We start from the raw sequence: 6,000 nt of genomic DNA on the forward strand, positions 1-6,000 counted from the left end.
GTCTGATAACCATGGGAATGGAGAAGTATAATCCTTCCCCAGAGTGGGGTAGCAGATATTTTTGAACAATAATGCAATCTACCATATCCTTGCAAATATAATTGTTTACAATTCCTGTAGCTGCTATTGCATGTTAAAAGCATTCTACCACTTGTTTTATGTCTTCTTTGATTTTCATAACAATCTCAAAAAACAGCCACATTGTACAGATAAGGAAACCATCTTCAATAGTCTCAGCTCACTCAGCCCATTAAGCGGTATGATGAGATTCAAACCCAGGTCTGCTCTTTTGAGCTCTACCTACTGGAAAGAATGTTATGCCCTGAAACTAGAAGAGCAGATTAATCTGGTTGATTTTAGGGTGGTGGTGGGTGGGGGTGGGGGGGTACTGTTTGCTACTTTTAAGAATAGCTCTGGACCAAACTGGTTTTCAGCTGGATCTGAACCAGGGCTACACTAATGAAGAGATAAACATCCATTTTGATCTGAGTGCTCTTAGGATTAATGCCCTTTACTTGGAATAATCGAGTCAGAGAACACTTGTGTCTCCATAATAATCCTATGGTGAATTATGTCATTGTTAGGACAGAAAACTACATTCTAAAATTTAGAAACAGGTTTAGAAATGGGCTAAAGGTCACTAAGGTTTGAGTATGATTTCTACTAATCATTTTTCTCAATTAACACTGAATTCACGCTTTAGTAGCTCTTTCCTTCCCCATCCCCCATTAAGATATAAATGTAGATATATATGTCAATTTTTTTGAAAGAAGTCTTAAGGCAACTAACAGTTTTTAGATTTTCCAAAACAATGATTCAAAAAGTCTTTTATTCACATAAGTTTTCATCACTCCAATCAGCACAATCTTGAATGCCATTTTTGCAGTGAGTTCTGGGAATGCAGGCACAGTCAGCAAAGAAAACAGTATCACATCTCCAGCCTGAAAACTTTGGGCACTGTAAAACTAGACCATTTTATTTATTTTTTAAAACTGTAACTGTTAAAATGTCAAGGTGGACAGGAAAAGATGGTATTGGAAAAGAATTAGCCCTCTGTATTATTAAAATATTGGTGAAAACTGTCCAATGGGAAGATTGCTGATGTTTATTAGAGATTCTGCATGTTTAGGTGAAAGAATTTGCCCTTTGAAAAGCGAAGAAGAGTATTTACGTGTCCCCATCATCCTAAAAATAAACATACTGACATGTTACATAAACAATGAAGGGTCTGGGCCGAGCCCGTGGCGCACTCGGGGGAGTGCAGTGCTGGGAGCGCAGCGACACTCCCACCGCCGGTTCGGATCCTATATAGGAATGGCTGGTGCACTCACTGGCTGAGTGCCAGTCACGAAAAAGACAAAAAAAAAACAAAAACAAAAACATAAAAACAAAAAAACAATGAAGGGTCTGTACGAGTTTGTATTTCAATAAGCAGGGAAAAGAATCAGTACTTGCTAATTGGCACCTAGCAAGAAGAAAAGGATCTCTTTATACTTTTAGCCTTTTGTTGAAGCATTGTTATCTGTAACTCCTGGGAAGCATTTCTATTTCTATCCTTCACAATGACCAGACAAAGAGTAGGAAATTAGTGTATTTCTGATAAGTTTTTTATGTACTGATTGGGGCCATGAGGTATTGGAATTGTACCTACTGCAGTGATTTTAGAATGTCAGCCTTGCCAGATTGTAAAATGGTCAGGGGTGCTGCTCAGTGTTAAACTACCATAGGGAACATGGTGGGAGGCAAGGAAGAAAGAGGGGGAGAGGGACAAAGAAATGCCAAAGGTTAAACAAATTTTTGACAGCCAAAGCATTCTTGAGACTTTTCTTTGATCTTTACCAAAATTTCCAAAGAAATCAAAAAGGAATTTGATAGCAGACAAGAGCTGTCCATCAAGATTATTTCCTTTGTTAATCCTTGCAACACTGGCGTTATTTACTTCTAGGTAGAGAACACATCTACTGTAAATGTGCACAAACTACTGGAGATGATAGAATTGCATAACAGTGGATATAAATATCCTTAAGGAAGGTTTCTAAGTATGAGTTAATTTATGTAATTGAAGTGCAAGGGTAGCCACTCCAAGAACCCATTAAAAAATCAATTGCATATATTCATTTTTACCTGATTCATCTGAGCTGTCACCACAGTCATTTCTTGTGTCACACACCTTGTCCATATATGTCCATATCTTCTGGTTGGGACACTTGAATATCAAGTTTTGTGGGAGGCTGCTGGGCATTTGACCTATATTAGACAAAGGCATTATTTCTAATAAAAAAAATTCATGCATGACAATATTTTCATTATAATTTTAATTTTAATTATTAGTTGCTGGGGACTATTTTTAAATTTTGGTTATTTGTCCACTTACCACAGTATTAGCAGATTCATCTTCTCCCTGACTACAGTCCAGCTTGCCGTCACAAAGCAGGGAGGGTGGCAAACAAGTAGTGAGGTCCCCACACAAGAAACCCTGTTGCTGCAAAGCTGTTTTACATTGTCGATAAGGTAAGTCTGGAAGATTTAGAGACAAGTACTGGATGTTGATGCGTGCACCTGTGACCATGAACATCAAGCTTTAATAATATAATAATGTGCCTCCTCCTTCCCCCTTCTGCTTCTTGCCATTGTTCTTTTCCCCATTATTTCCTCTCCTCTTTTTCTTTCATTTTCTCGCCCTTTCTCCAAAACTCTCTAGGCCCACTTAGCTTGCATTTTGTGCAACACCACTGGCATTTGGGCAAACAAGGGTAGACTCACTCCTGCCTGAGAAGTCATAGAAGGTGCCTGGGTGAGAGTCACCAGGTCTGGGTTTTGGTTTGTGCTTTGCTGTAGATTTAGTTATGTAGCCCCCCTCAATTATTTTCTTAGCTAGAAATGGAAACAAAAGATAACTTGCTATGCTGACCTCATGGGGATACTGTGAGTTAAACTGAGGTTATTGGGGGCAATGAATCTACCCACTGAAAACTGAATGGGAGGTAGTCAAAATAATGTGATGGTATTTTTTTTAAATTTTAAGTGCTATACAAATCTGATGGAATTTAAGATGTCATAGCAGATTGGTAACATTTGTATCTCAGACATTTCACCTAAAATAATGTATCCTCACAAAATTCCTAATTGGTGTGTAGAGTGGTAAATAGGCTGAAAACATTTTAGATACCTGGTCTAGAGTTGGTGAAGGGAGCTGGGTGAATGTGCATTTTGCATCCAGAATGTCTTACAGTTGGGACTAAGTTGATAATTAAGAGGAAGAAAAAGCACAGTTTGTACCCTGTAATCTGTTTGGCAATATGTTTGGCATTTTTGTTCTAGGCATAAGAATCTATTATGCTCTGGTGATCTGAAAGAATCTGTGTCAGTTGGATCTTCTGAGAAACTGATGCCAAGATAGGATTAGATGTGAAAGAGATTTATTGGAGAGAAATGTCAGATATGTCTTTTCACACATTTGCTAATATATCATAGACTCTGAAATCTTAGTCATACACATTTTAGATTGAGGTTAAAAGAGGTTTATCTTAGGTTATACAAGAGAAAAATAAAATGAGAATTCAGATCTTACTCTTATTTTTTTGCTGTTGGATAGCATCCTACTGTTTATGGCCAGATCAAAAATGGTCTAATCAAGAGACCAACATCCCCAAGTCTCATTTCTTCCATGACATTCTGAGTCAGTTTCCCATGTCTCAAATCTATCACTTTCTCTCCAACCCATTTCCTTCATTGAAACCACACAGGTATTGCTTGCTTTTATCATCTCCCTGCTCAAAAGCCTTCCATGGCTCCACTTCTGGCAGTATCAAGCTTCAGTTCTTTACCCAACAAGCATTACTGAAGGCCTTTCTCCATCACGCAGGTAGCAGGGCTGGGGTTAGAAGAATGGTTCTTGCCTTCAAGACACATTCCAGAACAGATAATTCCCACACTGTGTGGTTGAGAGCTGGATTGATGTTTACATGGGGTTTGTGAAGCACAGAGATGGCACATCTCACTCAGTCTGGGGGCAACTGAGTGAGATTAGTCTTAAACCCTTTAGGAGTCAGACAAATGAGTGATGGAAGAAGGGCATCGTGGCAGAGGGAAGAGCATGTGCCAGAGTGTGGCTGGAGCAAACACGGCATGAATGTGTGGCTGGGCGTGTGTGAGTAATTGCATGCCATTCAGTGCTCCTGGACCATAATTCTCTCCTTATTTTTTACTCGGCCCCCAGTCCTTAACTACTCTGTTACTTTTCAGCTCAAATATAAAGATGTCCTACCAGACAGTACACAGTTTCCATCTCTGGCAAACCCCTTCCAAATTCTCCATCTAACTCTGAGCTCCCCTATGCAGTTCAGCTCCAGACCCTGCTCCTTCACTGCTGTATCCCTTCAGCACCGGTCTCAGCTGATTTCTCTCAATTACTGAAAATATTTATCATCTCGCCCAACCTAACTTAATTCCTAATTATATGCAGTTCTGTATTGTGCACCCCTGTGTGACTAGTCTTCCTAATTACTGTGAAAATTCCTTGAAGATGGAAACCATAACCTGTGTAGGCTGAGCTGGGTCGGAACCCTGGCTTGTTAACTTGATAGCCACATGATCTTGGGCAAGGTGCCTAACTTCCCTGAGTTTCTGTCATAATGGTGATAACAGCAACCACCTTGAAAGACTGTTGAGAGGAATAAAACAAAGATGAGATGTGTAAAATGTCCAGGGCAATGGTTGGTGCATACCATGTGCCAACCACCCATTACTGGTAGAGCCACCCATTTTAAAATATGTGGAGTATATATACACTCTCTTGGTCGAGTGAATTATTGACAAATCAGTCATCCAGGGGTAGCACATACTTGCAGCTTTTACAGGTATTCCAAAGGTGATTCCAAGACCAATCACAACAGTGGTAACTCCAAGCACAAGGAATGCCATGCAGGAAATCAGAAGACACTGCCTGGTGGGAGGCCAGCTGTGCTCTGTCACAGCAAAACACACAAACACAAAAGAGAACAAGTCTTCATCACAGGACAGAGGCTCATCTTGGGGATATGGTGTTAACTAACCAGGTGTTGTCCATTGTTTTCTCAGTGTGAAAGGCAGAAGCCAAAAGTGTAGAACCTTATATGTATGATTTTAGTCATGACCGTACATTTCCTATCTACAGTTTTTAATTTGATCTGGGCAACCAGCCTCATGATGAATGAGGATTGCTTCTCCTGGATGAGCTTTTCCCCATTTTCATGTGAAAATGAAGCTTTAAAATGAAGAAACAGGACCCTTGGAGCTGAAATGTGACATCAGGTTTAGGCTGATATAAATGAAAATAACTCATCTCGAACCCCAGTCTTCTGGTCCCTATCTAGGTAGGGCTACTTCTACTATGCCAGTGTTTCCCAAAATCTAGTTTTTGGGCTACCTACATCAGGCTCACTGAAGAAGATGCAGATTCCTGGGCCCCACCCCAGACCTACAGAGTCAGACTCTCTAGGGGGCTGGACAGGGGACCACATTCACACTGAAGTTTGAAAAGTACAGCTCATACCAAAAATGAAATGCAGACCACGGTCTTGGAATCCAATCAGACATTCATTCCAAAGGACAATCAGCCATTCGCTTGGTGGTTTCGGGAGTAAGCAGTCATTAAAGAGCAGTAGTGGGGAGCCGCTTCCCATTTAGAGGGGACTGGCACCATGAGGACTTGCATGACTGGTTTTATTGGCACACCACGAAGAAAAAAGAGTGCTCACACAGTTCATGATCGTTTTATCAGAGTTACAGCAGCTCTACCTTTTGCAAACAATGATACTCACCTTTGGTATTTCTGAGGTGACCTGTTGACCAAAGAGTTCCTAAATATCTCTGAACCTTCCTCAGGGGCCTAAGTCTGTAGTTGTGGGTCCTTTTGGGCCCCCACCTAAGGAACTAGGGTTCAACCCCCCTTGTGGGTAAACAGTGCATTTTAATAGCAAAGAGATAGGTGGTATCTTTTCATGGGAACCACTCCTAGAC

Source organism: Cynocephalus volans, chromosome 2 (genome assembly GCF_027409185.1).
Source record: "Cynocephalus volans isolate mCynVol1 chromosome 2, mCynVol1.pri, whole genome shotgun sequence".
Taxonomy (NCBI): Eukaryota; Metazoa; Chordata; class Mammalia; order Dermoptera; family Cynocephalidae; genus Cynocephalus; species Cynocephalus volans.